At 37.7% G+C, this 22,765-nt stretch overlaps 1 pseudogene; it reads right to left on the reverse strand.

Annotated features, from left to right (window-relative positions):
- Window positions 1-14,715: 14,715 nt before the first annotated feature.
- LOC112482765 lies at window positions 14,716-14,833 on the reverse strand (annotated as a pseudogene).
- Between the last annotated feature and the right edge of the window lie 7,932 nt (window positions 14,834-22,765).

Here is a 22,765-nt window from a genome sequence, read left to right on the forward strand (position 1 = left end):
GCCAGGTTGGGACTGCCAACTCTTGGTCCTACGCTGGCCTGAAGGAGATAAGAAGGCTTCCCTGATGCAGGAGGCATGGTGCTCTGTGACTTACAGAAGAGCCTCGAACATCCAGAAGTTTTTATGTAGGGGCCCAAGCAGGAAAGAATTCATGTGAGCTGATTTGAATGAATAGGCTGTGATAACAGGATGGAGGAGAGGGCGGGTTTAAGGAAAAGTTCAGGAAGCTGAGGCTCCCAGAGAGTAGCAATGATTACCAGCCAGGGGGTGGAGGGCTAGGGGAGGAAATAGAGTTTTTAGAGCATAGTGAGAGCTGGAACCCTAGGTTCAGGACCTGTAATTTAGAGTAATTGAGCACAGCTATTTCTAGAGACATGTTACAGAAGCACAAGGATTGGAAGATATATACTGACCGCACTCTCTTCTCACACTCTTACCTGGGCTTCTCATTGACCAAACTCAACTGGAAGCTAACTGACAAGCCAGGAGATGCATTGCAGGGGCCAGCCTCCTGGGGCCAAGAGCAGGGCAGAGAAAGGCAGAGAATACAATCAGAGAGTAGAACAAAGCAGAAAATGGGAGCAGAGAATAATCAGCCAGGAGAGCAAGTTGATTCTTCCAAATTCCGATGTAAGAGGAAGCTGTGGACTCTCCCCTGAATCAGTCTGCCTTTCAGACCTAGAAGAAGCCAAGTCTAAGTGCAAAAGGATTGTCCGATCCTTGGTAATATCAGCCACAAAGCCTTATCATGGGTGGCACTGAGTGGGCTTGGGTGTAACAGCCTGGCCCCAGATTCATATGCCCCTTCCCTCAAAGTCATGCTGTAGAGAGGTGGGAAGGGACAGTGTGGGGAGCAAAAGTTTAAGGACTATAATCATTGCCTATTTCAGTTGTCAAACTGAAAAAACCTGGCTTAAATTTTTTGTAAGTTAACACTATTTACTGGTCAAAGGAACATTAGTTCTCATTGAAATGCAGTTAGAAGTGATTACTTTCTGGTTACCATTTATAGTCAATTTATCAACTAAAAGAAAAATGTAGGAGTTCTTATTACAGAATTTTTATGAAGCCCATTTTCCCCTTGAAATCTTGAACTCTATTATTTGCAAGTTATTTAAAAGCTAGCATTTCAGTTTTCAAAGCTACAATCACATTTATTTTCTAGTTAAAGAGCAGAAGAACAACAACTCCCCAGGTCCAAGTTAATCTTTTCAACTCCTTCTCCCCAAGGGACATATACATATGCAAGCTTGCACTTCTAGACTCAGGAAACATGTCAAGGAATGTAGCTCCATAGATTCAGGCAACAGTAATAAGACCCGAGCATCCAAACACAGGCAGAAGAGCCCAGGAAGTAAGGTGAAATTCTGAGCAATCTCCTTTGAAAGGGTCACTGACCAGCTGAAACATGTCCAAAGGAAGGATTGACCAGAATGACAATGGACTTTGAGGAGATGATTGTTGTCTTCAAGTTTCTGAAGGAATGAAATGGCTAATTATATGGTTTCAATGGGCAGAACTAGAGCCGGCCATTATAGGAAAATTACTTTTGTCTCATAAGAAAGAAGTTGATAATTGTCTGATTGATTCACTGCTCCATTGACAAGCCTAAAGCTTGACATATAAAAGGCACCCGGTAATATTTGTTAAGTGAATTGTAATCTCTGGTACTGGTCAGTGCCCCTGTCAATCTAGAGAGCTATCTGTCACTGATTAAAGCCTGGATGAGCACTCGTAGGGAACAATGTAGAGGGTATCCTTGTATCAGATAGAACTCAGTTTCTAAAACTGATCAATTTTAAAGATAATGCTGTTGAGCTAGACTAGGACTTGGTTGGAGGCAGAGGGTTAAGAAAGTTATTAAGGCAAGTCCATCCTCATTCTTAGGGACGATTAGAAGGTAAATCATATAAATTTTTCCAATGTGGGGGATAAAAGTGGCCTCTGAGAACAGAGAAATAAAAATCCAATGTGACTCAAATATAAGAAAATATATAATCCAATTTAAAAATGGACCAAAGACCTTAATAGACAGCTCACCAAAGAAAATCTATGGATAGCAAATAAGCATATGAAAAACTGTTCCACATCATATATCATCAAGGAAATGCAAATTAAAACAACAATGAGATATCATTTCACATCTATTAGACTGACCAAAATCTAGGACACTGACAACACCAAATGCTGACAAAGATGTGGAACAACAAGAGTTTTCATTTGTTGCTGGTGACAATGCAGAGTGGTACAGATACTTTGAAAGAGAGTTTCATGATTTCCTAGGAAACTAAATATATTCTTACCAAACAATCCAGCAGATTCAGCAATTGTGCCCTTGGCATGTACCCAAAGGGGTTGGAAACTTATGTCCACATAAAACCTGCACATGGATGTTTATAGCAGCTTTATTTATAGTTGCCAAAACTCAGAAGCAACCAAGGTGTCCTTCAATAGGTGAAAGGGTAAATAAACTCTGGTACATCCAGAAAATGAAATATTATTTACCACTAAAAAGAAATGAGCTATCAAAACAAGAAAAGACATGGAGGAACCTTAAATGCATATTACTAAGTGATAGAAGCCAGTCTGAAAAGACTACATACTAAATGGTTCCAACTACATGACATTCTGTAAAAGGTAAACTATGTGACAGTAAAAAGATCAGTGGTTGCCAGGGCTTGGGGGGTTGGGGGAGGGATGAATAGGTACTGCACAGAAGATTTTTAGGGCAGTGAAAACACTCTATGATACCATAATGGTGGATATGTGTCATTATATATTTTTCCAAATCCACAGAATATGTGACACCAAAGTGAATTGTAATGTAAACTATGGACTTTAGGGGATCGTGATGCATCAGCGTAGGCTCATCAGTTATAATAAATGTCCCCCTCTGGTAGTGGTGGGGGGTGGGGGTAGAGGAAGCCATGCATGTGGATACAGGAGGTACGCGGGAAATCTCTCTACCTTCCCCTCAATTTGTAAACTTAAAACTGCTCTAAAAAATAAGTCTTACTTAAAAAAAATACAATATTCTCATTCAGGGGCTCCCTGAGAAGGCAACTGAAAGTTTTCATTTGGTAGGAAAGAAGAAATCAGGAGTTGAATCCACTACAGCCTGTCCTTGGAGTCAGATTTCATGAGGTAAGGAAAAGGCGATTTTGTAAGGGGAGGTACAGGGAAGCCAAGAGGATTATTTAGAACTTGATCTTTAAGCACTCAAAACAAAATCAATACTTCAACCCCCTAAGGGTAACACATAAGAAAATGAATCCATCATTTCAACAACAGCAATCATTGTGTATGCCTGTCATTATTTCCCTCCACCCCATCTACCAAGTGAACACCTTTAAATATCCTCCTAATTTTGTACACAGATAATTAAAGAATGCAGTTTGATTGCTCATCTCATCTGTTCTATAGTTGTGAGTCAATGCATGGAATTTACACTCTGGCTGTGGTTCATCTCTCAGCATAAAATTTAGCAGGGAAATTTTCCTTTTCTCTTTCTACTTGGGGTCCTAGCTCTTTAAATTCTATCCTTATTGGCAGGCTGTTGTCATGGAGAAAAATAACTTTAAGTAGCTCTTTGAAAGCTTTGAGTTGCTGTTCCCTGCTATTTAAAGATCCCTCGATAAAGCAAAAAGTACACTCTACTTCCATATAAGGCTCTTCCACTCCAAGACAAGAGTGTCACCAGGGCTCGGTTCCGTGTGCTCATAGCAGAATAAGACATGTCTCGAGAATCTGGGGGTCACATTTACTAGCATGTCTACTCAGCTTGGGAAGGTAAAAGACAATAAGAAATCAGAACTCCGCTATCTGAAACCTTTGGCCAACCAGGCTTCCGAGTCATTATAAGCTGAAGTAAATGAGACAAGCCAAATCCTATAATCCCTACCTATTTGCCTCCCACATGGAGGATTTGCTCTATGTGGCCTTTGAACTAATCCATTTCCTTGCCACCTCCTAGTCAAATATTCAGTATCAAAACTTACTTAATTTCAGTTCACAAACATTTACCAGACACTTAGAATATGTCTAGCTCCTGATCAGACACTGTAGAGGATACTGAAGTAAGAACAAAGTCTTAATAGAGTAAGATTTGAGAAATAAGACAACACAGATGAAACAGATGAAACATCGAACACAAGTCGAACACCCAGTGATACAGAATATTAGTGAGTGCTAACTTTGGGGCAGAATCAGCAAGTACATGACTGCCCTAAGTGCATGACTGAGCTCTGTAAGACCTCTGAAAAGAACAGAGGTCTCTCTCTGATTTTCAGTTTTCTCATCTCTAAAATGGCCTCTGAAGTACTTCTTTCTCTGACACTCTATGATTTTATTTAAAGTACCAATATGTATGGTTTTGTTAATAATCAACATAAAAAGTCAAAGAGGGCTTCATGGTCAATGTGGGATTTAGAGGAGCAAAACAAATTCCAACGAGTGTACGATGGCTCTTGCCATGAACTTTAGAATCAGACATCCTTGAATTTGAATCTCAATTCTGTAGCATACTGGATGGATGACTTTAGCCATGTAATTTAACACCTCTGCGCGGACCAGCAGCTCCATTTCTTATCTAAAAAAAGGAGATAATAATAGTACCTACTTCTTAGAGGGGTTAGTACATTCTAAGAGACAATGTATATAAAGCTCATAGTAACCACTCAATGGTTATTGTGAGCATTATTCTCCTTGTTATTTGTGAAGAGAAAAGAGTAAGGAGCAAAAGATCTTGAGCAAATGCAGGAGAGAGGTAAGTTTGGATAGCACAGGTAGGGTCAGATTCTCCAGTTTGTTGTGCTAACTTCTTGGCTAAAGAAGACCTCTTCACTCCCTCCAAACAGATACTTCCTCACTTCCTTGTAACCACACACTATTAAAATGGATTCCCCAACATCAGCTATTTAAGCAAGAGCTTTCTCTCATCCTGCACAGAAATAATCTAGATGGCGCCTCCTTATACAGTTGATCTGGTTATGCCAGGGTGGACCATACGTAGCACAACCTACTTCAGCAGAGCAAGAATGCACAAGTCTCTGTAAACACAGCTCTAAAGGAAGTGAGGCTATAACTGGCATGGAGATGATTCAGCCTCCCAATAGGGTCAGAAATGCTGGGTGAGAGCCAGATGACCACTTCGAAGAGGAATCTGTACTCACCATTGTGTCCATTGCAGGTCAGTTCTATCCCTGTCTTGAAAGTGAACTCATTTTTCAGTGAACGAGTGGGCAAATCTAGTTATCCTCAGGTTCTGGGGAGGAGTATGTGGAAAAAAGTATTAGAGAAGTAGTCAGGAATGTTTAAGGGGTTGGGGACCTAGAATGTTTCATATTCATTTCCACGCACCCAAGTATTTTAAAAAGAATCTTATTTTTGGTTTCGACTTATTTATATCTGAGACTAAGTGAATCATTTAAATAGTTTGTCTTCTTGGTTATCAAAGAAAATATTTTGCCACTGGTAAAAGAGGATTTTCTACTTTTTTAAATGAAACATTCTGCCTCATCGAATAAATATTAGGTTTTAAAGAAATGACTTTAGAGATTGGACTTGAGTTTGAGAGATTGTGTTATCTTTGCATCACTTATTTATTCATTCTGTTATTTACTGAGTGTCTAATATATACGAAGAACTTTGCTAGGCACTGGGGCAATGACTAAAATCATGGGTTCCTGGTCCGCCTTTCAGGATTTTCTTTCTGTAGTTTTGAAGTAGGGACCAGGAATGTGAATTTTAACAAAGCTCTAGTTTATTCTGAATTATTAGACTATGCTTTTAGAAGCACTAGTTTCGAAGATGCGAAGAAGAATAAGGCAATATATCTGCCTCAAGGACTTTATAGTAATCTCTCTCATACCCTCGAAGTAGCCAAATACATTTTTCTGCTTCCAACTTCATTCCCTTCTCTCTCCTCACCACCTATTCAGCCATTGTCTGTATACTCTATACAAGGCACAGAGCTGGCACTGTAGATAGGTGAAAAAAGAGAGACCTCTGCCCTTTAAAAGCATGTATTAATAAAGCTCAAAATCATTAAAATTTGCATGGCAAAGTGAGCATAAGCTACCCTCTGACAAATACATACATGCATCTTATAAAAAGGACCCATGTAGAGAAAGTTCTTTATTCCAATTCAACAGTGTCTTAAATAAGCATATAAGATTAATTTCAAGAAGTTCATTTGATGAGGAGAAAGGGAAGAGGAGACAAAGGAAAACATGTAGATTTTACATATTTATTTAACTGCTACTCTATATCGAGCACTGGGCTAAGTTCTCAGGAGTATCAAAATTAAAAGGAGATGTTTTCAAGGATTTTAATATTCAGATTGTGTTGTTTAGGATCATTTTGGCTCCCAGGAACAGAATAATAAAGTAATAATGGTATAAATAATAAAGGCATTGAATTAAATGATATAATAAGAAGCTGAAAGGTAAGCATCACAGACCTGGTTTATCAACTCTACTCTGTCAAGAGCACTAAGTTGGCATCTCCAAGAGCCTCTTGGGTTTCCCATTTTTTTCACAGATCCAGACATTACATTCTTTGTAACCTTATCCAAAGGAAGGGCAAGAAAAAAGCCAAGGCCATGAGAAAGCCTCCACATATACCTTTTCCCTTTGTCCTGGAAAACATATCTTTCTCAGAAGATACCAGTACATTTCTCCGAAGATACCATTATATCTCACAGGCTAGATAGAACTGGGCCACATGTCTCATCTCTAGCTGCAAGTGAGGCTGAGAAAAAGAGGGATTGTTGGGTAAGGCAGGCAACACTCTTTTTCAGCGGAGATGAAGTGATTATAAAAACCTAAGAATATACTATTTAACCAATGGCTCAAATATGTGAGTACTTCTGAAATAAAGAAAAGAAAGGAATACACATAGCATGCAGGAGAATTTAAAGAGAGACAGAGAGAGAAAGAAACACTCATTAGAAGATGAAAGATGAGGTGGACTTAAATTATGGAGAATAAAGGGGGAGGGTCTCTCAGGTAAAAAAAGAGATCAAGAAAGGAAGAAATGGCATTAAATACTCTGTAATGACTAGAAAATGTGCAATATCATTAGCGACAAGGTTATTGTCTTATCGATATTTATATCAGCATTAGGATAATTTTTTATTTTGCATGCTAGATAATTTTAACTTTAAATTAACAATATCTTTTTTTAAAAATGTGTGCGCGTGTGTGTATGTGTGTGAGATATTTCTCAAAAAGTGCTCCAGCTATCTAGAAAAAAATGGTGCAAGTTAGCCAGTTACATTACAGAAGTTTTCATTCTGTAATGTGGAATGGAAAGAGGTATATTCCTTTCATTCGATGCCTCTCTCAATGAAGCTTTACAAATATCTATGAGAAGTATACTGAGAAGGGATGTTAGTGCTAGATATCAACCATTAGTGATATTCCTGGCTTCAAAGGCAGCAAAATGCTGAGTTATGAGAACATTGACAGAATCTATGCAAGTGGAAAACAACCAAAGTAGGGGATATAATGTGTCTCTGAAATCCACTAGTTAGATGGAGAACAGCAAAGCCTTTGGTAAAGTAATATTTGATCTAATGTAGTATCTCTTTTCTAACTCCAGTTATTCTATATCTCATCCTCATATTTCTTTCCTTCATCTGTCTTATTAAAGCTCAAAGTTATTTTATTGATGTGTTTGTTTACCTGGTTTTTGTTATCTTTCCTCCTGCAAGAAATCCTCCCTGCAGACAGACATATTTTTGTTTACCATTTTGTCCCCAGTGCCAGTTACGGGGCCTGTGGGCTCTCAATGTATATTAAATAAATGCATGAGTGAATAAATGGTCTTATCTGTTAACTAATTTTCCAGACAGTTACTTGAAATCTACAAAGCTGTCCAGCACTAGCTGTCCTCTGTCAGACCCATGTTGTGTATCACAATGGGAATGATATTGGGTGTAGAGCATGTTCAGCAAACAAAGTACAAACCAAACATCACCAGGTAATCAATGAAAGAAGAAACATTACTCCAGTACCTACCAAACTAAGCCCGTGGTTTGGCTCACATTAAGGAAAGCTGATTCATTATCAGCTGTCACCCCCTAGTGGTAACGATTATACTTATCAAGGCTCTACATTTCAGGTTAGTTTCAAAAGAAAGGAAAGAAGTCAGAGGCTTTTGCAGAAAAGTACCAAATTTGAATTATCTGTAACACACACACACACACACGCATGCACATGCACACACACACACACATGCACACACACTATCAGTTGTACCTTCCTTCAATGACCTGGCTTTGTTAACTTACTGAAAAATGTGGCTAGAGATGAAAATAACTTGCTTAAAATTCCCTTTGAACCTTGTCCACTTCTGTCATTCACTTGCTCTTGGAACCTTCTCCTAAAAAAGATGTAAAAATAGTGATTTATTCTCAAAGCGTCTTAGAGAAGAATATTGATTTCCTATTTAAAATTTGACATGACATAAATAGATCTTCTAGAAAGCAAGGAAACCATGACAAAGTTACATTAAAGCTTGATATAGATCAGCTTTTAAAATGAATTTCAGCAAACTACATATTTAAAATATATATTAAATTCAGCCAAACCGTTACTTATAATCATTAGTTTCAAAACAGCCAGTTATTTAACTGAATTCAACATCTCCCAGCCTCCACCTAATCCTAGCCCCCAAAACACCCACAGAAACCTATATTTGTATCTATGAGTATAGATTGAGGAAAGCTTTTAAAAATAAAGCATCCAAAATGATCTTGAATTCTGAAAACATTATGAGAGCAGAGAACACTTTTTTTTTCATACATATATTTCTGTTTGGTATTTGACTCTCCCTTTTAGCTAAAGAGCGTTTATAATGAGTTTATAAGAGAGTTTAAAGTGAAAAGATCATCTGCTTATAGAACTTGTTTGAAATGCTTGGGGTGTGTGTGTGTGTATCTACGTGTGTGTACTAGCAACATTTTTTTTTTTGAGCATTAGTTATGTACCATGCATTGAACTTGGCATGGAACCCTCCTAACCAACCTATAAAATAGACACTATTTTTATCACCACTTTAAGGATCAGCCTACTCAGATATATTAATTCCTGACACAAAGTTACTAACTGTGGAGACTAGATCTTACTGGATTCCAGTTAGCTGTCCTTTTAGCAATGACTTTTTCAGTTAATTTGTCCTACTCAACAAGCAAGAACCTAGTAAGCGCAATGAAATTGGTCATTGAGGATGCTAGGCAGGATTCAAATGCTTCAGGAAATATTTATCTCCTACTGACTAAAAACCGATTGATGAAAATCGTTCTCTCTTAAAAAGTAAAAACCTAATTAATGACTAAAGTCTTATAGGGCATCAATATTATTCTTAACATTACATTTTTATATGCTATTATTGATAACCTGAACACATTCTAGAATTTAATTTAACCAAATTTCAATTATTACTTATTTTGTTGCACTTGTTTTTATTTTCTCTAAATAAAAAGTATAGTGCCCTATGCCACCTTTTCGATCACAAAAGAAGATAATTTAATTAAGGATTTTAGTTACTTTAGTACAAGTTAACCAAGATTTTATTCTACTAAATTTGTTTGACTATTGGAACTTCCCCATCTGTCTAGAAGAAAATTCCTATGGTTTGGAAAATTGGCTGTTTGCCTTGTGGGGTTACAAGTAACATGCTGATTGTAGTGTCTTCTCTAATACACCAGATGGCAGTGGCTCCTTTTTATGTAAATAAGGGAACTTCACAAAGATGTTCAGACTAGTGCATCAGTTAGGCGATAAAGAAAGGAATGTTAGTCTTAAAATACTACAGTAGAGAAAATCAAACACCAAATAAGTAATAATTTCCATAAGCCTCAAGTATAAAATCCCACCTTCCAAGCATCAAAGAAAGAGAAGCACAAAATGCCATAGAACTATTAGAATGGGTAGCTTGTACCAATACCAAAAAATCATTCTGATACAACTCATCTTTTGTTAAATACTTCAGAAACGGTATCATGTCTGAGCATACCATTCATGCATTTGGCTTATGGGAAGCAAGACAGAATAGACTGAGTTAATGCATGTTGAAAGAAATGAATTTCTTTGTTTTCTTACAATGGAAGGATTCAAGCATTGCCAGGAGTCTGGATAAAAATGTGGTTTGTAAAGATCCATGGTAAAAATAACTTCCACATTAGTTAACAGAATGGGTGGGAACTGAAACTGGCTTCATTTCTGGTGATCAGACCATTCCAGATCTTGATTGAGTACGAATCATCTTCCCATAGTTTTTATCAGGTGAAGTTAACAGCCTACAGTTCCACAACATTTCTAGCTCCTGTTGTTCCTTAATCTTTTGAAAATGGGTTACTAAAATTCCTCAGCACTTCGGCTGGTGAGCCTTACACTGTTCCTTACACTCTAAACCTATTTCGGCACTTAAACTCCTGCAAGTGATGAATACAAAAGACGCAGAGAAATGTGTGTAAGGTATCTGTCAGGCAAAAATAAAACCTTTTCATTGAGAGTAACATTTAGTAGGTTAAGTTTATCAGAAAAAAAGTTATCTGCAAACCCTAGGAAACTTGGGCTCTAGTCTCACCGTTATCTGCATTATCTGCGTAAGTCCTTTGTTTCAATGGACCTCAGACAATCATTCTTTAAGACCATTTATCTATTGTTTTTCTATACCACTTACCATCCTCTGAAATGGTCTTATTTATTTTTCACTATTGTCTCTCTCCCCTTTTCAGGAGAGGAAAAGCAAACTCATTTACCATCTTAGCTTCTAGACCTGGAGTCCTGGAAATTAAACTGACAAAAGACAAATTAACAAGAGAACAAGGTTTATTTCATATGCATATGAAGGTCTCAAGAAATAAAGTGAAAATCCAAAAAAAAAAAAAAAAAAAAAGCAGTTAAACCCAGAGGCTTATATACCATTTTAACAAAGAATAATACATTTGCAGAACAGTGACAAAACAAAGGAAAAGGGATTTAAGCTTTTCAGTGCCGTAAATTGTAGGAAGGTAGATATATAGGAGGAACTAATGAAAGATTAGGATTATTTTAGTAAAGTTCATTGTGCAGATTCATCTTGGCACAGTCTTCATTTCAGGTGATGAAGGCTGTTTTGCTCCTTCTGGAAGGAGAGAGGAGAGAAGGGACACCTTCACAAAGGGAATTTTATACCCTGCCTTGAGAAGGTTGGGGGAGGGTCAGGAGCTTTTACCTACATCTACTGTTTCTTAATTTGGCTCAAAATAATCTTTATGCCCAAGTGGCATATTTGGGGGTAGCATATTCTGGTATCCTTCACCTTCTAGAATATAAGCTCTGGAATATCTTCTAGGACACACTCAGGAACCCATCTTGTTCACTGCTGTATCCAGAGGACCTAAACAGTGCCTGCTACAAGGAAGAACTCAATAAGTAATGCTGAATATATGAATAAATGAATTTCCTTAATAAATAATGTTGAACATGTGAATGAACGAATTTATGATTTATAAATTTCTGCCCTTCTAAAAAAGTTTGCTCTGATGTCTGTTGATAGCAGATGGGTTTATGAGAAGAGAACTGCTGAAGGAAGCTATCTAAAGTTGGTATTTTTCAATGGTGACATTAATTTTGCCCTGATTTCTGGTATACTTCCTTGTTTAGGTGATTAATGTCACCATTCCACCGTCTTTGAACTGACACAGACTCCCCTGCTTCATGTGGGACCAGTTCAGGGAAGTTTTCTGAGTAGATAAGGTCATTGCCTGTTTTTGGTGCTTGCCCTGTTTGCTGACATTCTTGATGCCTCCATTCCGTTGACTTTGAATCTTGTTAATATACAAGAGAGAAAATTCAAGGAGGCTCCTGGGCTATTTAAACTCCAGGGTGAATGAATTGACCAGGCCCTTCCTGAGGGGTGTTAATTTAGAGCAGGAACAACACACAGTCCTTGAGTATCTAAGGATGAATGTACCCAAGATGATCTTCATATACATTACAACTTAGTGGCAGACCAGCCCTACCAATACCTCTCCACCCACAACATAACTTGATTTGTTCTTCATTTGATTCTTGCCTCCCCAATTTGGAGGGAAGGGAAAAAAGTTTGGTGTTTCGTAGGATCATTTGAGCAATCTTAGGGCTGAAAAATATCTTACTGATCATCTAACAATGTTTCCCAAACTTGTCTGAACACAAGAATCACCCAAGGTGCTAGTTAAATAACAATTCTCAGGCCTCACCCTAGTTGATTTGGATTCAATAGGCTGGGGTGAGGCAAGTGATACCTGTATTTTTAACAAGCGCCCCAGGTGATCCTCATGATGAAGCAAGTTTGAAACATCAACCTAACATAACCCTATCAGATGAAGAAACTGAGGCTTAGAAAGGCCTGGATGTTCATCTGGGTCACATGGCTCAAGAATCTTCATGTTCCTTGATCTGGATTCTTTCTCGTATATCAACCCACCTCCACTAAATCTTCATCCCTCTAAAAAATATATATTAAACCCCACACAACTGGAGACCTGAGCACCCAAAAATGTTTCCTTAGTATTTCCAATGAAAATGTTAGCTGACTTCTTTCAGTAGTCTCTCATTTTGAAAATTTTTCTTTTAAAAAACGCTCTGCTTATAACGTGTGTGTGGTCCAAGCATCAAGACTTTAAATGCAAGTTCTGCAAATGACATCTCAGGATATCCTCTGGACCGGTCTTATGGCTCTGTGGCATTAGCCATCAGTGTCTTAAATCCTAACCTGGATCCTCATCAAGTATCACTTGGCTTATCTGGCAGTAAAGAATCCAGTGAGGTAGGTGTTCAGAGCAGTTTTTCATCATCGGGAACTAAAAACGATTACTAATCTGCTTTCACTAATGTGGTCCATCTGTGCATGAGCAATTTGTGTAGTTTTCCTAAGAAGGACATCATATTCTCCATAAACTTAAATGCTTAATACTCGCAATCAAAGACAGAAATATCCAGCTAGCCCCAATTCTTATAAAACAGAGCTAAAGCAGGTGATTCAGCTGCCTTTAAATGATTCATCCTGCCTTGATGGCCAAAGTTAGTGAGTCATCTGTCTACTGTCTGAGGAAATTCATTTCAGGAACCCATTTCCAGGGACCTCCAAAAGCTCATTAAACTCATTAGTAACTCATTAGTTATATTTGAGTTACCCTGGCCTTTTCCTTCACCCAAAGCTTTTCTCTCTCTTCAAAGAAATCCAAGATGAACTTAGAAATATCAAGAAGCGGGTCCTACAAAGAACAATTCACATTTAGGGTGAACTTGCACTTCCTTTTGTTTTGATTTCCCTGGTAATCTGGACTTTCAGGGGAAACCCAAAGTATGGAGTGGTTTTGCTTGGGGACAGATCCTGAGGTTTGCTAAACCTCATGATGAATGAAAAGTGAATAAGAGTAAATGCCTAGTTTGGATTTACAGGGAGAGAGCTCAATGTAAATTTTAGAAATTAAAATAAAATATTCTGGGGACTAAAAATTTTGTATACTCTTTGAGATAAATAAATTATGTTTTCTATCTAGATGCTCTTCAATATTGCTGACTTGTCTGAAAGTCTTTTAGGCTCTGAACCTTATCTTAATTGGCTATTGCAAATTTTTTCATCTTCTGTCATTATAATAACAGTAGTTGCTATTGTTTATTGAGCATTTATTTACTTTCACCCACCATTGGGTTAAGTTGAAAACATGGAGGTACTAATTTGCTCACAGTGATCTAAAAAGACAGAAATCTTTTAAGGAATTTTACAATATTAATTGTTTGTTTAAGTGAGGGATTTAGAAAGAAAACCCAGAAAATGTGAATGGTCAATCTTTCTGTGCCAAATTTGTGACTACCAAGACACTCACTTCAGTGAAACACTTTCTGGAAATTAGACTCCAAGACGGGAATGAGCAAAGCTACTCAAACCATAGAAGCAACACTGATAAACTATCATTTCTTAAGATTGCTCCTTACTATGGAAAATTCTGAAGGTTGAGTCAAGTAGAGTATTAGCTCAAATTCTTCCTGGAGCTGATGAGCATATGTCTGGGCCCAAATGATAAAGACAGTATGGGAAACATGAAAAATGTTCTCCTGAAATATCTTATGTTTTCCCCTTAGCATTCGCCAGTGCTAATCTGGGCAAAGGCTGAACTCCTTGTCAACAGAGCCCATTTTCAGAGAACCATAGCTTCCATTTTTGACCAGCATTCACTCATGAACAATACTACTAGAAGCCCTAAGTGGGAAACAAATTACATGAAATCATTCTAAAAAATAGTTTAAAGGTCTTCTGACACTTTCTTTTCATAGATGAGAAAGCTGAGATCAGAAGAGATGTTTGGACAAAGATCACAGTGTATGTTTATGACCAACTTTAACATGACCCCAGGTCTCCCATTCTTTCCTCTATATCAGTTTTTTTAAGTGCTGTCTTTGGATGTCAATATCATTACTGGAGTCTCCATTTGCACTGTTTTGTTTGTTTTTAAGCAAACAACAACAGAAAAAGAATAAATGCTACTTAAGCCTCTAGTTAAAACAGCAGAATGGAAAATTTATCAGATGATTCTTTTTATGAAATCTTCCTTAAAATATTACCCATTATTACCTCTTTTTTTTTTTTTTTTTTTAGGCGAGGCAACCCTTGGTGGACCTCACAGATTGCAAGGACCTTGTCATCTTATAATCCCTTATTTTTTAATTTTATTTTTTATGTCTATAGCACTCGGTCTTCCTAGGTGGTCTGCCACCCAAGTACTAACCGGCCCAACCCTGCTTAGCTTCTGAGATCAGATGGGATTGGGCTTGTTCAGGATAGCATGGCCATAGATTATTAGCTCATTCTTATATCCAGAATATCATTCTATGTTTTGCGTTGTTCTTATTGAAAGTTTCTTTTGTTGCATATATCCTTTGACCTAGAACTTCATCATAGACATATACTATCAAAAGTATACTGGGATCTATATGGTGGCAATGATTGAAAACATCAAAAACAGGATATCTGTCAGTAGGAAACTGGTTTAAAAAGTTACCTTAGAGACATACATAGACTATGTTATTGTTGTTTAAAAAAAAAAGGAGAAGAAGAAGAAGAAGAAGAAGAAGAAGAAGAAGAAGAAGAAGAAGAAGAAGAAGAAGAACAAGAAGAACAAGAACAAGAAGAAGAACAAGAACAAGAAAAGGATCCCTATTTATTGATATAAAGAGATGTTCACGATATGTTGTAAAGTAAACCAAGAATGCATGTAGGATGACTCCATGTGGGTTTGTTATTAAGAGTGTGTGTGGTGTGTGTGTGTGTGTGTGTGTAAACATATATATTTATTTATTTGTTTGTTTGTTTGTTTGTTTATTTATTTATTTATTTATTTATTTCTACATAGAAAATTCTGGAAGGATACTCAAGAGCAGTACTGTTTTTACTATTTGCACTATTACTTGATAATAATTTCATAAGTAATATCAAAGAGCAGATAGGAGGGAGGCCTTTGTGTTTTTCTAAATCTGGGGCTGTTGGCCAAAATAAATAAATTTGACCTATTTGTAAAAAGTAGTCCTCCCAAGCAGGGCTGCTGGAACTGCAACCAGGTAAAGAGAGAGAGACAGATGGTGAAACACTTGACTTTTACCAACTGTTTTGGTTCTCCCCTTTGGCCAAACACATTAAGAGCTATTTAAAAGGGAAACACTATAATTACACCTACATGATAAATAGAAACAGCAGCAAAATGATTGGATTAGACTCTTAATCCTTATTATCACCTCCTTAGAAGACGGGTGTGACAGCCACTCATTCAGGAATACACCTGAGGCCACACCTTGTTTGTCATATTACATCTTGTTTGTCAGATACTTGGTGCTTAGTGTTACAGCAGGAAGAAAAATAACCAAAGAAATTTCACACAACAAGATATCCAGGTGAGATGAGCATTTGCGTAAGGCCCATAAACTCTGTCAATGTCTCTTTCTTCTTCCTATCTTGGCAGCTTGCACTTTGGTGATGACTAATGAATGATTGTTTATAAAGTGTCGCCATACTAGGACTTCCTGTTTTCTCTAGAGTTCTAGCTTTATGGTAGATAAAGCTTAAGGTAAAAATCTCACAATGGTACATTCCATTCTATTTATATATCATTAATCTTAGAAAAATGAGAATCCATGGAAATACATAAATTTTAAATCTTTTAAAAACTTTCTCAAAAGCAATCTATAAAACAAGAACCTTAAAAATTTCCTTACTTTTTTTAGCTAATAATTTTATATCTGTAATTATATCCTAAATACATAATCAAAGAGGTAGACAAAGGATGTTCTTCAAATTATTATAATTGTGGAATCATGCTTATCTTAAATAGTAAGAATTAAATCAGCTACAGTACATTCATATGATAGAATAGTATAGCATCATTGAGAATATTAATAACATATGTATGTTATTATATATTTATGTGTATCACATACACATATAGTCTCATCTAATTTTATTATTTATAATGTTAACCGTCACTCTTTCTGAGATCTGGGATGATTTTATTCTTTTCTATACTCTAAGTTTTCTAAAATGACTATTTCTCTCATTACCAGAAAAACAGAAATGTACAAATGTCACTGATCTTCATGAATGTTTGCTCAGTAACTACCACCTGCCCACTGAGAATTGGTGATTGGCTCCAATCAGCTTTCACCTAGGAGTCCTGTACACACTCACCATAATGTCAGCATCACTACCATCATTCTAAGCATGCCACCAGAACTGGAATTGAACCTATTTGAATAAGCTTCTACGGTAAGCAATACCAGTGCAAGAAAACCAGAACTTTAACTTTTCCCCAGTTCCAATTATGACTCATAGTGGTAGCCAAACACCTGGCTTCAGTCTGACTTAGTTTCAAAAGGCAAAAGAGAAAGCCCAACCGGTAAGAAAGGAACTCATTTCTACCCCCTGACATTATAAGCCAATCATTGAAATTTCCTGAGAAGTTAGAAGAATGGCACATTTCATGTTACTATATTCTCAATAAGTTAAACTGTGGAAAACTAAGATATGCACATCCAAGGAATTCTACCCTGCAGAGCATGCAAGCACACACACACACACACACACACACACACACACACACACACGCACACACACACATACTCGCACGCACACACACACACACACGCACACACACACATAGTTTAAGAGTGATAGATTGACCCCAACTTGTTACCAAAAATGTGATAAATTTGTTCGTCTTCTAGTTTATTTAAAAGGTCAAAATCTCGTTCTAGTTGAAGTTAAGACTAGTTCACCAATTGAGCATGTGTGAAGGGAGCACCAAAAGGACTCAGCAATCCCTAAGGAAGTTTATTGTAAGGAAGTTTATCGTAATCTCTTTAAATGGTACTTGTGCTCATAACAATTCAGTTTAATACAACAAAAACCGCTTTGAGTTCCTCAGGCTAGATACTAAACAACCTTCAGTACTTATTTTGTCAACGCCAACAATATATGTCATAGGATTTCTCAAATGAGTGAAGGCTGAGGTTGGGATATACACTACTAGACATGCACAATAGGCGACACTCCCACTTCCCACTCCGGGCAGCCACTGGTTTACATGGAGGCTGGGAAGCTTCCTGGGAGAACTCAGTGCCTATAACTAGAGTTGGCACACACGGACATTTCTGGTTGGAGACAGAATCAACAGCACAGAAAGGTGAGGAACACAGAGGTGTGCTAGAGCCAGTTCCATCGGTTAGAGAGACCCCTTGTTCACCTCTCTTCCCAACTCCCCTTCAGTGACTACACACTGGCAGCTAGAAACTGACTATAGTGTGAGCATTTACACCATGAAAAGCAACAAATGCTATAAATTAAGACCTTCCCCACCCCCACCTCCCAAGCCAGATGTTAAACATTTACTAGCACACCATTGGAAGAGCTCTTAAAAGAGAACACATCTAGGGACTGAAGTGTCTGGAGTGACAAGCTGTATTCAGCAACATGATGCAGGGCACACATCTAGGGACTGAAGTGTCTGAGTGACAAGCTGTATTCAGCAACATGATGCAGGGCTATTACTAGAATGAGTTTCACCACATCAGTTCTGAAGGTCACTGTGCGCCCTGGGAGGGCCCCTCTATGGGTCCCTCTCATGTTGGGCTGGTAAAACAGGACATGAGATCTAGCAAGTGTCTCTGAGTACGTGTCTACATCCCATGAGACCTTAAAAGTCTAATATTTCTAAACTCACAATAGTACTATCAGTAATTTTGCTGAAGAGCTGTGAGCTGTGGTATGAGGGGCCCCATTATATGAATATCATAATATCCATGTCCTGACATGTTTCCTGCTAGGTCCTGTCCTTCAGAAAGACCAAGCAGGAATTAATCACATAGGACAGGGATCCCCAATCCCGGGCTGTAGACCAGTACCGGTTTGTGGCCAGTTAGGAACTGGACCGCAGAGCAGGAGGTGAGCAGTGTACTGGCGAGCAAAACTTAGCCTTCATTTGCAGCTGCTGAAGTTTTACCTGTATTTGCAGCTGCTCCTCAGTGCTAGTATTACCATCTCAGTTCTGTATCAGATCATTAGGCGTTAGATTTTCACAGGAGCACCAGTTTCTGGTGCCAAAAAGGTTAGGAACAGCTGATAGAGGATCAATCTCAGAGTAAGTCAGTGAGGGATGGTCTAAAAATTGGTTTTCTGACTTAATCTATGATTGAAGCTATGGAGTTCCTATACCACTCTTGTTTTTCCATCATACTGGCCACTCTGATGTTCAATAGAATGAATATAGAATTTTCCTACATGTTTAACTTTCTCATGGCTATTTCTCAGCAATAGTGAAGACTGCTCTGCAAGAGGCAGGCAGCTCTATCTAATAGCACTGGTACCTACTGCATCAACAGAACAAAAAGATAAACAACAAAGGAGCTGCTTTCTAGCATCAATCTAGACAGGTGTTAATAGAGAGGAACAGAAGCCTATTTCCCTCTTCATTTCATAGACTGGACATTAGCAAATGCAGAGTGATTGGCAAGGATCAGTACTACTTTTGGTTAACCCTGTGCAGTATTGCAAGTACTCCAATTACCAAAGTGGAAATACAAAAGGAAAATTACAAAGTGTTATGGGAGCACATAGGGAAATATTGTTTCTTGCTGAGAGAAATCAGAAAACTTCCTGGGGGAAACTGAGACCTAAAGTTTAGGTAGGCTTTCAGTAATAGATAAGAGGAAGGAGAGTGTTTGGCAAAAGGTATTCTAGTCATAGAAATAGCATAGGCAGAAGTACTGTATTGTTCATATTGTTTATTTTCTGTGTATTGTGTATGATGTTTCAACATCTTAAAAACCTTTCTGGCTTGAGAGAGACTACCCCTCCTGGGACTAACCAATTCTTAGAGATAGCAAAGAGCCCAGTAGGGAGAATTCCTTTGATATGCAAACTAACCAATCCAGAGCCCTTCTTCTTCTATCTGGCCCTTGTACCCCAGGAGGAAATATTCCTCGGCCTTAATCATCCCAGGGGCAGGCCAGGCAACTAGGAATCACCCCAAAGGCTTATAGCCTTTTGAAATTATTCACCCAGGCCTATCCTAAACTGTTTACTTTGCCCTGCCTTGCCTTTCCCACAGAAACCCCAATGGAAGCTCTAGTCTTAGCTTTCTCTGGCTCCTGTCTTCTGCCACCTGAACCAAAACCTGGTATACCTGACATGACCTGCCTCAGTCTCAAGGACCTGTGAATATAATACACTTTGTTTTCTTGAGCTTCTCCTGCGTTCCCTCTAGTGGCCACACTTGACTGATCATCTCTTAAAGAGCACAGAACAACTAGAAAGGAAGAAAGTTCTGGGTATGTTCAGGAGACTGGAACTGGGGATGCACATGTTTAGGAGGGAAAGACTGAAAGGCAGTTGAGCAGCTCATGGAGAACCTAAACTGCAGGGATGAGGAATAGACCAGAGAGGCTTCTAAACAGGGCAGTAGCAGGTGCAGAGCTGTTTCCACTTAGGATGCGTGTGTCATATTTAGGATGTGCGTGTCGAATAAAAAACAATGTGTTGTTTTTTCTTCTTTTAATTTTGTGGATTTAAAAAAAAATAACATTTAGAACTTTGATCCATCTGGAAATTATTTTATAATAAATAAGGTAGAGTTTACTGCTTAAAAAACAAGGGACTCTTGAAATTGAAAACTTCCAAGACCCAAAAGGATCAAAGTTCTAAAGGCGATATAACAGGCAGGCTGGGTTGAAATTCATTGGAAAAGATCCTACTAAAATCGACATTCACAGATGCCAACAGCTATTCTCTAGAGTCTCACTTCACAAAGTGCTTCTGTGGTACTCTAGTTCCATAGGATGAATACAAGTATCCAGCAAGAAAGTTTTCCATGATATAATAAGTTTGAAAAACTTGAGATAATTATTTTTTAACTATAGGACAGTTGTGATCCTTTAATATGTTAACATCATCAGTGTCTCCAACAAGAGCATTTTTGGTCAATGGAACCCTCGTTTCATAAGAGGTCTTGGGAACCAGTGTTCATATCTGAAGCAGCTGTTTCTTAGATTTGGTTATCTCAGAAATACCTAGAGACATTTGCATAACACAGACTATTGCATCTCATTCCTGATCAATCGAATCAAAATCAGTGAGGATGATAAGCAGGAATTTTTTTTAACTCTCATTGACTAGTGTTTTGAAATCAGTAATCTAGAGTAGCCTCAATCAAATAAATTTCCACTAGAAAATTAGCTCTACAAAGAATTATTTGAATGACTATTTTCTCAATTCTTCCAGGGATGAAACATAGCTAGCAGTGTTTTTGATGCACAGGAGGGAAGTTAATTCATTGCATACAATGGATTCCTGAGCGATTATGGTTTAATTCTCTTCCAAAACCCAGGTTGAGAAGAACTGGTCTATAATATCATGCAACTGCTGAAATAGAACTAGATATCCTACTTGCAAAAAAAAAAAAAAGAAAAGAAAAAAGAAATCTATACTTTATATTTTACCACCTGTTCATTTGTGTCCCTTATAAGCAGAACAAAAAATGCTGAATTTGGTAGCAAGATGGGTAATGGGATAAAATTAAATTAAGCTTCATTGGACAGGCAACCTCACTTGTGGGTTTCTCTAATAGAGTTCTCAGAAGTTTGGCCTGATCGATCATTTTTTGTTCTTTTAACATAATAATGTTGACATGGCCTGTTATAAAAGCTCATTGATAACAGTCATTTGTAATAAGATCTAATGTTTTCCTTATGCTAACCTTATGCCCTCATCTTGTTTACAATTCTTTCCTCCCACTATTGTCTCAAAAGAAAGTATAATATAACTTTAGACTCTATAAACTTCAATGCATTGTGCAAAACTAGGTACATTCAATTTTGAAATTAAGAATTTCAATAATTTGAATAACCTAACATGTAATCATAGTGCCAAATATTATGCTTATTATTATAATTATTTCTCTTTCCAAATCAATTGGTTTGTAAGCTCAAAGGGAGCATTTCATTATATCCTAATTGGATTCACAGAGCTGTGATCTCCTTATAACCCTAATCCCTACTACAAAATGAAATACCATCATTAAATTTGATTTACACATTCCTTTTGGGTAGCGTCATCTACATTACCCTAACGGCAAGGATTTTCTATTAAAATCTTTCTCAACTAAGAATTCCAGTCCTTTAGAATAACCACGATGGGCACATCTTACATCCTAGTCGGTTAGTATTAAAATTAACACTTTCATTCCTAGCTATCAAAACTAATATTCTGTCAGGGCCTAAATCATTAAAAATCAGAATTCCCCAAGCAGATTCCAAAAAGCACTACTATGAAATGCTCTGTGAAATAGTCGTCTTAGGGTCAAATAAGTTTAGGAAATGCTGAAATTCAAAATATATCTTAGTATCTTAGCTCCTTTAGAACTGCATTTTGTTTTGTTTTGTTTTTTTAGGTTTCTAGTTGTTTTGTTTTGGGGTTTTGTTTTTGTTTTTGTTTTTAGGTTTCTAGTCAAAAATTTTCAAACTTATTAAACCATGTTAGTGCCGAGCTGATCAAGAAGAGGTTTCAATGGTGAGACACCCGGTTGAAAGAATGCACAAGGGACCAACTTGAGAATGAAACAGCAGGCACCAACTTTATTGTGGGGAGCATAGTTCTACTAAGGGAGAGCATGATATTGCATGCACTTCTTGTGTTCCCCTTCGGCTCCCCAGAGAACCGCATGGCTCCACATATATCAGAGTACAATAGTGGCATTCAGCCGCATATGCATGATACAAAAAGCTGAATTTTAGGCATGGGCGCCCTACTACACTAATGTAACAGTCTAAATCCGGGGTCCTATTACTAGCTGTGAGCCTGGATCACAGCCAGACCTGGGACCCGCCAGGCCTGGGACCCACAAACCAGAAACTCTTTTTGAGTATCTCATTTAGTGACATCCTGCAGAACATAGTTTGGAAATTGCTGAACTAGACTAACATTTATGGAAAATCTACTATATATGTTGGTCTCACAATAAATTTATTTAACATTATAGTAAGTCTCTTCCTAGATAGTAGCAACGTATTATGTGAACTCATCCATAAACCGGGTCCAGAGATTTCCTTCCTCAGACAATGAGTTGTAGGGAACTGCTTAAGAGACCAGAGGTGTGAATTGAGAGAGAGATGGAAATAGGTGCCATGGGAGTCTGAGCCAGCTGTTCGTGCAACTTGGTTTAGTCTTCAACATTTGCTGGACCTAGATC

Source organism: Pteropus alecto, unplaced genomic scaffold, assembly GCF_000325575.1.
Source record: "Pteropus alecto unplaced genomic scaffold, ASM32557v1 scaffold155, whole genome shotgun sequence".
Classification (NCBI taxonomy): Eukaryota; Metazoa; Chordata; class Mammalia; order Chiroptera; family Pteropodidae; genus Pteropus; species Pteropus alecto.